Below are 13,369 nucleotides of genomic sequence, written 5' to 3' on the forward strand. Positions count from 1 at the left end.
ACACAGATTAGTTCAATAGCTCATCATATTTTTTATTCAAGCATACAGTTTTGGTTTTAGTTGTGCATGTTCACTATGTAAACACAGTTTATCAGTATTCTTAGCTTATTTAGTTTCATACAAGGACGAATGTTCCCAAGGGGGAGATATTGTAAGACCCCGCAAAATACTAGTCGTTTCAGTCATATAACGCAAGCCAAAAGAGGTCCCACACTTAAAGAATTTCAGCTAAGTATTGATACTAGGTCATTTTTTTTGTCATTGATATTTCAATAATTTTATTTTCAATCCCTACGACCATAAAATGTCAATTTTTGAGTCGATTCATGATTGGAAATGTCAGTAGGTCAACTCGGGTGAGTTTTGGATTTTTTGACCTCGTTAGAAGCTAAATTGGATGTCTAAAATAGTGGTTTGACGTAATTTTGATGCGTCGCATTGTCCATCGCATCAACAATATGGTCTCCAGCCTTATGCATGCAAATTCCAATAAGTAGATATGATATCGATGTGTCACATCGGCCATTATGTCGACCCCATCAGCACAGCGCGTCGGTCTGTGTACCGCTGGGTGCAAAATTTTGTATTTAAGAATCCGCATCCATAAGGGTAATTGAGTCAATTTCTCCACTCTTATTCTTCCCAAAACAGATAATTTTACCTCCAAATAGCAAAGATACCACATTATTCATGTTTTTCATCTCTAATTACGGAACCTTAGCTCTAAGAATCAAGAACAAATTCCATCACTCCTACTCCAAGAAATTTTATAATCCAAAGTTCCGAGTTCAAGAACTTCAAGAGGAAGCTTCATGAACACCATTAGAGAGTCAAGAACAAAACTTTTACATTCAAATTCATCAACAAGGTGTGTAGGCGTTTTCAACAAGGATAATTCTTTTATCCTTGTGGATAAAATTTGATTTGAAGTTGATTTTTATATGAAATTACATGAATTTCAGTTTAGGGTTTATACCCATTTATCACCAATTGAAGATTATGAGATTTCAAATATTGTTGATGTTGAAGTGCATGTTTTCTTTATTATTTTTATGTGTATTGTAGAAATTTCCAGATTTTGAATTGAATTACCAATATTTACAACATTAAGCTTGAATATTTTGATGTTTTGACATGAATTTGAAGTATGGGTTATTAGGCCCGAGTTGTACGTTGATACTTCTAGAATGATTATTCTTTAAAGCATCCCATAATATGTTTATAGATAGCTTTGCATAACAATTTGTTCTTTTGATCTTCAGCTAAGATATGGAATCCACTTTACACTTAAATTTAGTTTTGAATAAATATTTGCACTGGTTAGCTTTCAGTATGAAACATTACGACATTTTAAAGAGGATTTTCCTAGGGAATGAGCATATAGATTAACGAGAGTAGTATTTAGCACCGAGCGAAAAGTGTGGATTTAGCGCATCTTACTTTCCTAGAACTATGAGTCAACATAGGTACAGATTAAGTATTCCCATTTCTATATGGATGACAGTTACAGATGTGATCACTTAGCTCAGGTTATACTCCTTGACAAGAGTACAACACCTCTCCCCAATGTGAGGTTTTCCACTTAGGGGAACGAGACGTTGGACTCCATGATACCTCACATGATTTATGCCGGTTAAGAGAAACTCCCTACTAATAAAGAACAATAAAAAATCTTTTAACAGAATTTCCCCAATAGTAAAGATCTTCATAATAGTTTTCGAAAGTATTTTTCCCAAGAGTTAACCAGAAAAGAATGACAGATAACAATTCATATTTTAGACTTTAAATGTGACGGCTTACCAGATATATATAGTATGTTTTATTATTCATGATTTATGATTTTCAGCTTTCAGTTATTCTAGTCATGAGAGTCATTACATACAGCTTGCATATTCTATGAATTTGAATAATATTGAGATATTAGCTTTACTTATGATTCATCCCTATATACTTAGTACTTCCTCAAAGTGCTGATCCACATATACCTCCATATGATATATTGTCTTATAATGTTGGTTCAGGTGCTTAGCTTCAACAGCGTGAGTGATTTTGGGCATATCTATCTACATCCCGACGGTTGGTTAGTCCTCATAGTTCGAGGGCCCAGTTAACCAGATTTCTAGATTTCATAGTATTTGAGTAGTTGCTTTCAGTTTAGTTTGAGTCAGTTGGGGTTTTGTACCAATGTCTCTCTAGTTTCTTAGTAGTAGAGGCTTGTTGGACTACTAGCTATTATATTTATACTTCCACTATTAGTATTCTAGACAGTATATTCAGTTGATCTCAGACAGTTTTGATAATATTTAGTATTTTAGCATTTCTATCTGACTAAATTTCTTTAATATGAGTTATAACCTTAGTAGTAGGCGTATAGTTTTAGCTTGAGACTACTCATAGTCTTGAGCACCGTGTGACGTCTTGGGACAAGGTTTTGGGGCATTACAATAACATCAAGTAATATTAATAACATCATACAGTTGTAGCAATAGCAACATCAATATCAATATCAACAAACTGAACAGGTGGTATGAAAATGAATTTAAAATCATGTACTACTCAATGGCCACAATAGGGCAAATGTGCCAAGATAAATGAGACTCAAACCCGAAACTACACTTATAGGGGAAAAACATCAATATAGATCTACTCCATCCACTACTTAAAGAAATAAACCATTGAGTAGTAGTGTAATCATGAATTCAACAATAAGGCATATAATGACCAATATAAATTCGTCAAGGCATATAATCATCAATGGGTATAAAAATCCCTATACACATAACAAGAGATAAATGCAGGAAATAAAAGCACACCAATCATGGTGACCTTCATAGTCGCATACATGACATGCATAGAAAAGATAAATATGAACGAATCCAATTTGGATCTATCGACTGAATCATCAACTGAGACGCTAATCATACGATCTCTAACAAAAGATGTAACAATATTACAAGCTGATCTAACTAAGCTAAATAACTAGAATTTCATTTTAGGGACACTCCCTAGACTAGTAATCCGTCTCTCTATAGTCGTAGTAATTCTTGAAGAATCAATATAGAGAGAACACAAACTGAGCCCAAATGGATGGCCAACTAAAGCTTAGAGAATTTCATAAAATTATGTCCAAACTTCTAAAATCATAGCCTGTCTTAGGAACTCTAGGCTGTCAGGGAATACAGTCTAACTCTAGCTGATCTCCTAGCTCATACCAGGGGAATTCTATAAACCAGTGTCTCATCACTACCCTACCAAACCAAGGTCATAAAATACTTCGGGATACTAACCCTCATAATACATAATGGAACCACACCACACTCTGCAAGTCTGATGGGGTGTCTTCCCAAATTGTTGTTGGCTGCCACTAAGTATTTTCTATATCCATATCTGGCCCTTTAATCCGATGTTGTATTGAAATTTTAGAAATGCATGTTGGAGTTTTATTTGCATCTATCGACAATATCACATCATCCTTTAGGGATAGAATAGAGTCAAAGAATATGTTCAAGATTTATAGGAATGCGGACACACAATAAGGAGTCATGAATTGAATTTCCTAAAATGTCACAGTAGCCTCCCAATTATAGATTATGGAAGTCTCCGCACTAATTCGCTAGACTCTACTAACACTTAGCCCTTGTACTAATACATTGATGAAAGCTAGGCACTGATACCAATTTGCACAACCCAACTTCTCAGGTCATAATGGCGCCTAACATAACCCACTAGTAGGCAACCCAACCCATAGTCCGTAATGGCTAGTAACGGACTACTAAATAATATAAAGAAAAGAATGTGGATATATGAAATAATGGACAATGTATAGAAGAACCCCAAAATTGGGTGGTATCAGTACAAAAGCTTCTAATATAAAAAGAGTACACAACTAAAATATTAAGAGAAATAAAATAATACAACTTATCTTCGAATACAACTTAGAGGCAAGTATAATACATAAGAGAGAGAGATAAGTAATGATCTGGGCATCATGATCTCACTCCAAGTCTCTGAACAACGGTTGTTCCACACGATGCACATATCAACAGCAATGAACCTTACTATGATCTGCAAGCTACAAAAGTGTAGTATGAGTACCAAACGAATGGTACTCGGTAGGCTACTTCCAAATGAGCTACATAGATTAAGAAGATACATACAACATATAAATAGAATGGAAACTACACCCAAGAGTCCAGAAATCATATGACAAGATAATAAGATAATAAAGAACAACTATCCTATTCATCTCCAAGAGTCTAACATAATAAGAATAAGGAAGTATCAGTGTGAAACATCCTATTCTAGCTACATCCAATATTCATCAATGCTTTACCGTACATCCCAGGTCAATATAAAATAAAGAGAGAAAAAAAGATATATAGTTATATGCAAGGCACAAAAACGACTATACAATATGAACAACAAAGGATGGGATATACGATAATATCATAGCTTCTTATAACTTGAAATATATAAATAAATATACATAAATATATATATAAGAACATGAAGTCAACTCAAAGCATAACCTATATCATCATATTCTAATTTTAAGACCTCATTATAATGCTAAAAAGATTAAAATACTATCATACTCGAGGTTCCTAACCCACATGGCTAGACATGAAATAATCGTGCATAATAATGCAATCATAATATAGGAGATGCCAAAGACGTACCTTAAATCCCGGTACATGATCAATAACCAATTTTTCATAAGCTATCCATAATAACAATCATAACAATGATAATAACAATATCAATAATAATGTGAATAACATACTAGTCTAGACAACCAAATACCTAGTCGATCTTTTGCATACCCCCATAACCCAAGGCTCAAAAGGTTCAATCAACATACAACAACACATAGAATATTCTTCACCCATATATATGCAACCTTCTTATACCAGCTGATAAATCGAGGTTCATACTAGTGGTAGGTGATACACATATAGGAATGAATGCAAAGTACACAATAAATATTAAAACTTATCATAACTATCCTCATCATGAATATCATTATTGTAATTAGCCTCCGGCCTTGCCAGCTATAAACACATCATTAATAGTATCCTCCCACCTTGTCGGTTATCAACATCTCATCAATATATCATCCGACCTTATTGGGTATCAACATATCATTAATATATCCTTTGGAATTTTTGGGTATCATAATATAATCAATATATCCTCTAGCCTTGTCGAGTATTAACATCATCACATCATCCGACCTTGCTGAGTATCAATATTATCACACTAGTATCCTCTGGCCTTGTCGGGTATTAACGTCATCACAATAGTATCCTCGGTCCTTTTCGATTATTAATATTATCACAATAGTATCCTCCGATCTTGCCTTGTTTAAATATCATCATAATAATATCCTTGGGATTTTCCAGTTATCAATATAATCATAATATTCATTGATGAATAACATGTAGTAAAATACTCATAAACATAATCATATTACCGTAGAATATCTTTCTAGTCAATACTTCCCAACTACTCGTTATTAGCTAACCAACACTTATTAATATAAAAAAACTAGTTCGCTTGTCATTAAATAACCTCTAGTTATTAGCCTAAAAATTATCCTTCACATATTCCTCATCTACGGTATAGAAACTAACCACTATTTATTTAATATCCAACATATAAAATCTAGTCAAGGTTCATCAATAGAGCAAAATCGCTATTTATCCACCATTTATTATTATCAACTAATAATCCTATATCTATTAATCATTACTAGACAACAAATTACAACTTGTCACCTAACCATCTTTAATTAACTGACACCACTCATTAACTAACCATCGTTAGCTACCATATTTCAGCTAAGCAAGATTCATTAACTAATACATTAGATTCCTAAACATTAAGTGTTATTGTCCCCGAATAGATTACTAGTTACCACATAGATTAACTGTCTAACTAAAAGATCAGTCATAAGATCACATCTCAGCTATAATCACATAATTTATAATGACAAATAATCATGAATGTACCAAATATATGCATACGATCACCAGTATTCAATTAGTGGAATAATAAGCGTCATGTTGTATCTTTCTCCATCCCATAATGAAGAGTTGTGTATATAAATATATTTATATTCATATTTATTAACTGTAATCACATTATCTATAATGATAAAAAATTCTCGTCTATTTAATCAATATCATAACATGGCCCTTAGCCCATTAGATTATCCAAAATAAACACAGCCTTAAGTCCATACACATATCCTGGACTCATATCAATAATTATATTTATAAGTTGTATCATATCTCTAATTATCTCACATATAGGAGGCATAATATCAATAAGCATGTAATTATCTCTCACATAAGAGGTATCTCACATGTAGGAAGCATAATATAGATAGACATGTAATCATCTCTCACATAAGAGGCATCTCACATATAGGAGGCATAATATAGATTGACATGTAATCATCTCTAACACAAGAGGCATCTCACATCTAGGAGGCATAATATATGAACATGTAATCATCAATTGGGTATATTATATTAATAGTTCATACATCATGACAATGAGGAATATCACTTCTCTTGGATAATTTACATATCCAAGAGTAACATTGTCTATATAGGTCTAATAATCATGACTAAAGGAAATAGAAACTCTATAGGTCAATCATCAAGTCTAAAAGGAAATAATATCTCTACAGGCCAATCATCAAGTCTAAGAGGAAATAGAACCTCTATAGGCAACATAATGTATCTAGGAGGAATATCATTTCTAAATTCCCAATATCACCTCCACAAGGAGTTCCATAACCATAACTCAAAAGCCAAAATTAGGGAACATCAATACAAGTTACCAAGTTATAAAGTAACCTTATTCTAAAGTTTTCTATCCTCATCTATGTCTAACATCCGAACTAAGTCCACAAGACTTAACACAAGCTTATGCCTAAGTGGGCTGAACGATCCCACTTCCACTTTTAATTCGCAATTTCCATAATTAGGCATACTATACCCCAAACTAGGCTAAGGTATCTAGTTTATCTTATAGCTGTCAAGTAAGCCATATTCAATCCTAAGATAACAACTTTAACTAGAAACAAGGGTACTCAAGTTGACTCTACAAAACTTACGATTTCAAGACTACCACACTAGCCTAATAAGGCTAAATATGCAAATCATAATTCAAAAGATAAAACCATATTCAAAATATAGCATTATATCATATCCTTTCTATAACTAATATAAAAATAATAGGGAAGGTAATAGGATACTAAAGTTTTATAAATGTGCCATTTTATGGGTCTAAAACCCTTATCTGAATACCAAACATCAACAATCAAGTCAATGTTATCTTACTCATAATCAAGCCTAACATCCATATTCACATACACCATATATCATACATCATCTATGAAGAAATATGGACAAAATCCTACCTCAAGGTCAAACCACAAAACCTTACTTTATGTACCACATGCTCATCTTCACTTTACAATACTCAAAATGCCAGCACACTATCAAAACTAAAATCTACTCATCATTATGAGCCTAATGATACCCATATTGTAGTATTATTCTTTGGGTCCAAAAATGAGACGAAAACACCAAGTAGATCACACGTATGGAAAATGAGTTTCCAAGACCAACCCAATATTCATGCATGAATAATGAATCCTAACCCTTAAATAACAGGTAAAAACTAAGAATAATTTGGGCTAAAATCAAGTCATAAGCTAAATTAGGGTTTTGGGTCCAAACAAAGAAATTCAAGCATGAATTCAACAAATTCTTATCTTAATCAAAAAGATAATCGCAATACAAGATAACAATTAAGCTCCCAAGTCACCCCTAAGACCAATTTTGAGTTATTAAACTTATTTTATGGTTTCTAGGTCTAAATGGTTAAGGGAAAATTCCCCAAATATGTCTTGAGGCCTTTATATAGCACCTAAACCTAAAGAGGTTCCACTATCATGATCATACAGGCTGCAATTGTGCTACCCATGATTGCTACACTCTTGGCCACGTTCATGGTTGCACCAGATGGCAGCAAACTCAAAAATAAGATTTTCACCCTCAAAACTCATCCAAAATACAAAGAAAAGGATCCAATAGTGAATTTTGAACGTAAACCATAATTCAAATCCTTTGGAATCATCAAAACGTTGATTGGAGATCGTTTAGGTAAAAAGTGGGGCCAACACCTATAGTTTCAGCACTTTTCATAAAGTCTACTCAATAGCCCAAAATAAGTCCAGGAACCTTGGAGCCTAAACCAAGGGTCTCCCTAGCCTATAATTGACATTTCAAATACAATAGCAAAGTAAAATTTTCAATTTGAGGTTGTATCAACTAAATATGGGTCCTACACTATTTTTTCAATTTTCATTTTTCGACCAAAAGGTTTAAATGAGATCGGGTGCATTGGGACCTAAATGAATGGACTACACGGAATAAAATCATTATTGTGGATCTACTAGCGCTGTAGGAATTTGTATTTGAGATCATTTCACTAATGTTTTTGCTCAGTGATCATTTGGAACCAGCTAAGACTTCAAGATATGGAATTGGATCTAAAAAACAAATAAACTACCCAGTAATCAAACCATCGGTCCTTGAAAGTCATAAGTGATGTGGGATAGCTGTTGAGAAGCTCAAATAATGATGATAAGAATAAATATGGAAAATCACCTGAAGGATCATTACATGTGTATTTTGTATGCTTTATTTTCTACTTTTCTTGGTCATCCTATGATACCTACAGAGTATAAGTGGACCAAAATCACTTCTACGATAGGCTTCTGGTGTAAATCTCGGTTTGAGTGTGTTGAAGATTAGTTGATTTTAGGCATCTTTGAATTACTCATAGTATCAATTACAAATTTTTGCATTCAGCGTTCACCTCTATCTTTCTATATTAGTTATGTATTTATTAGAACTAAAAGATAGATGTTTACACTTCGGTGATATTTTTGATGTATTTGACTAAATGAATGATATTAGTGGTTCATACATTATTGACACCTAGTTTTCGGAATGTATGGTATTTTTGATATGTTTTTTCCACATTGTTATAATTACTTCTATGGTTCAACTTTGTTCGAAAAGCCTTACCTTGGGGTATTTTCATATTTTCCTCTTTTTTGTATCCATTTGGATGATAGGCTTACTTTTCATGGTACAACGTGACAAGTGTCATTATGACCTATGTTTTGGGTCAAGACAAATTAGTATCAAATCAGCCAGGTTAATTGTTTTCAATGGTGTAAGAAAAAGATATCTAATCTTGTCTTGCAAATTTGTATGTAGACATTTATATCTATCTTCGATAGGCTATAGGATATCTTTAGAAAATTTTATCATTTTATTCCTTATCGTGTGAGATCTTTGATATCTCATGTTTTGAGTTGTGTGTTACTCCTTCTTCATATATGGTGTTCACTAGGTCCCATAAGACCATAGATTATTAAACTTTAACTAGAGAGAGAGCCTCTAGTCATGGATGGACTCGAGAGAGTGAATGGGATCATGGTTCATCCCCATCTAGGGGGAGTGCTAGAGGACTCTCCTTGAGCCTCGTGTTCAGCAGGTTGGAGAAATGGGTCCTACTCTAGTTTCATAGATTTCTTCTAGCCCAATTTTGGAGGAACTATTAACGTATTTGTTGACCTATTTAGAGAGTTATATTTGTGGTCCCCTAATTTAGTGTGTCGATCCTGTTAATAGTCCTACTTCTACATTGGGAGCTCCTCAAACCTCAAGTCTTATTACTATTTTACCATTGATATCTGAGTATGTTGTTTCAAGATCAAGGGTTCAAATTCATCTATGTTACCCCCTCAGATAGGATCTCTGCCTACTAGATTTATTATGTCTCCTTTTGTTGTGGGTGCGGGTGCTGTGATATTTTTAGAGGATTAAAAGAGGTTTAAGATATTTACTTGTTTGGGTCCTCCTAGATTCAGTAGTGTTATGGATGATAATACTTTTGAGTTTTTGATTGACTACCAATACAAGTTGTATTATTTGGGTTTGTTGGAGTCGTATGGTGTTTCTTATACTACCAACTAGTTGAGAGATGTAGCTATAGATTGGTTTAGATTGGTTGTTGCTTGTAGACTTGTTAATTCTCCTAAGATACCATCGGATCAATTTGTGGTTGCCTTTTAAAGAAATTTGTGCCTTACAGTATAAGGGATCGCATGCGTGATGAGTTCGTCTGCCTATAGCAGGGTTTTATGATTGCAGCAAAGTATGAGGCATACTTTTATTGCTTGTCTATATATTCCTATTGTAGTATTTCCACCGACTTTTAAAAGATTTGAAAGTTAGTAAAGGGTTTGTATGTCTTTTTTAGTTGTCAGTATCATAGATGGTTGTATTTGGGGCATCTTTTTAGAGTATAGTACATCATGCTAGGATGACTAAGGGTATTCTTTGGGCATCTCAGAGAGGATCCAAGAAATTGCACTATTTTGGTGAGTTTAGAGGTCAGGTTTCTTATTGTAGAGATTTCAGAGGTTCTCATATATATTAAAGTAGGTTGGTGTAGGCGAGTTTTTAGCATTCAAGTGGTGGATCTTCTAGTTCAGCAGTTCAGGAGTTTGTTGGAGCCCAGTTCTACTTGCTCCTGTTTAGTTGGCCATAGAGGTTGCTTTACGTGTGATGAGATTAGCCATGTGCCCATGGATTAGCCTCGCTACATAATTTGAGTTATGACTATTATAAATGTATGGGAAAGGGGTGATACCATAGATGTAATAGGAAAAGATAGTAGAGCTTGTGGTAGGATTCTTTGGACCACTCAGGAAGTTAGTGGTCATGGGCAGTGCTATGCTATACCATCCAGACCTGAGTGTAACACCCCATACTTTTACCTAGCTTAAATTTATCTCAAAAATCTCAAATACTTGCTTTAAATTTGAATACACTTTTATACATATGGAATTTTAAAGATTTTGACTTTTCATTGTGTGGAAAATTGAATAAGCTTTCTATCGATACCAAATTAGCCTAAATACGACACTTGCGCGAAGAGTTAAAGCTATTTTTGTAAGACAGTGTAACACTTGGTACTTTAGCACATCACGAACGTAGTCCAAATGGCATTTGTCATTTTCCAGTGAGACAACGCGAGATTATGACATGTCGCGCTAAGGCTTGAAATGGCAATGGTCTTTTTCCAGTGTTCCAACGTGATACCACAGTGTCGCTGTGAACTGTCAGGTCTCAATCAAAGTGGCAACGTGATATTACTGCATCGTGCCAACATGTAATTACCCAGTTGTCATTTTCCAGTGGCTTAGAATGATAGTGGCACGTCACGCCAGGGGTCTAGATTGGGAAATTTGAAAAAAAATTAAAAGGATTCATAAGGTTAAAACAGTCCTTTCCTATGGTTTTATTCTGCCTCAATGTGGGATTTAATCCCTAAAAACTTTCAAACCCTTCATTATTCACTTTTTCCCCAAAATCAAAGGGTATCTCTCTCAATAAAACAAACCCTATCTTTCAAGAATCAAGGTCAATCCCTAGAATCTCTCCAAAGAACTCATCAAATTAAGCAATGTTAGATGTTCATCCATGGATCCTTACCTTCCATGGAGACCAAGAATCCTTTTTTCAAAATACAAAATCTATGATTTATGATTTTCATGTTTGAATTAGATTGAATTCATCTTCATGATGTTGTTTGAGTTTTAATCCATTATTTAGATTACAAGTTCCAAGAATTTATTCTAGTATTTTGTTGAATTACATGGTATTCATGATATACCCTTTAATTTACTAGTTGATTGTTTTAACCATGTTAACCCTAAGTGTTTATAATTTAATGAACCAATTATGCTTTATTTATGTTTGATGAATTGTCTATGAGAATGAAATAATGACATTATAGAATGCTAACATGCATTCCCCATTCATGTATAAGTTACTGCATTACATGTGTTTGATGTACTGTCTTTATGAATGAATTATGACCTAGCGAATATTGACATGTTAGTCAAGATGATGCCTTTCTTTACTTTTATGCTATCAAATCATGGGGGTATTTAATACCCGACATTTAGCTATTTACCTTGAGCCAGTGTTAGTGACAGGATAGTATCAGTCATTTCATGATTAATAGAACTCCTAGTCAGTTATAGAATTTAGTAGAACGCAGTCAATTATAGAACTTAGGAAAACTCAGTAAACTCTATATCAGTCCAGTCCATTTCAATATGATCAGATCAATGTCTTTCAGTTGGGAGTACGATTTAGCACCGAGCGAGCCTAGGGATAAGGTCTCACCTGTTAGCTAGGACTGAGTCCCTAGAAGCAATCCTTAAGTTCCAAAACTACACAGCCGACATAGGTTATGAGATGTCACCCATTAGATAGGACTAACATATTCAGGGATCACTCGCTAGTTTAGGACTGATCTTAGGGGTCATTTTCTAGCTAGGACTGACTCCATAGCATTTGTTTTTATCTGAGGCATGGTACTGACACCCTTCTAATTGGGGTTATAGATTGGACCCCAACACAGTTATCTTATCTTATTTAGGACATGTCGGTTAGATAATTACCTCCCATAATTTTAGTTTTAATGTTAAGTTTAGAACTAAGTTTAACTCTATAGAATTAGGACCTTCAAACACAGTCAATTAGTATCATTAATTCTGTTATTAGTAACTTCATATATCAGTTACTCAGTTATCATGCCTCAGTACTTAGCTTTAGAAAAGTGCAGTTACAATATACACATACTCTTATATTCAGTTATTATATATCATTTAGTCAGTTATTGTTCATGCATATAAACCCTTGTATTCAGCCTTAACTCATTTAGCATACCAGTACATTCCCACATACTGATCGCATACTCATTTCTTGTTCTATGATATTTCATACCATAGTTTCGGATGCTTAGGTTCCTAACCGAGCTAGTAGGATTCAGCCAACAGTAGCAGATTTAGCAGAGAGTCCTCATCTATTGAAGATTTGCTTTTGATTTTAGTATTTCAATTTAGTAGTAGCTTCGTATTCAGAGTTAGTTGGGGTATTGTCCCATCAACTCCACTATCAGACGGATTTAGTTAGAGGCTTTACAGACTAGATTTTCAAATAATATTCAGTTTTACAGATGCTGTAATTTTTTTCAGAATTTTAAATGTTTTGAACCTTATGAAATTTCAGCCCATTTTTCATATTAATTATAGTATTATTATTCAATGCTCACAACAGATATTATTTATGGCTTAGCTTGTGGTCCTTTAGGGTTTTAAGCACGATGTGACGACTAAGGGGTAGTCTAGAGTTATTACACTTAGACAAAGGCTTCAGATATTCTGATCACAGGTATCGTACTTATTTATTTTAGACATGCA

Source organism: Capsicum annuum, chromosome 3 (assembly GCF_002878395.1).
Source record: "Capsicum annuum cultivar UCD-10X-F1 chromosome 3, UCD10Xv1.1, whole genome shotgun sequence".
In the NCBI taxonomy this organism is placed as follows: domain Eukaryota; kingdom Viridiplantae; phylum Streptophyta; class Magnoliopsida; order Solanales; family Solanaceae; genus Capsicum; species Capsicum annuum.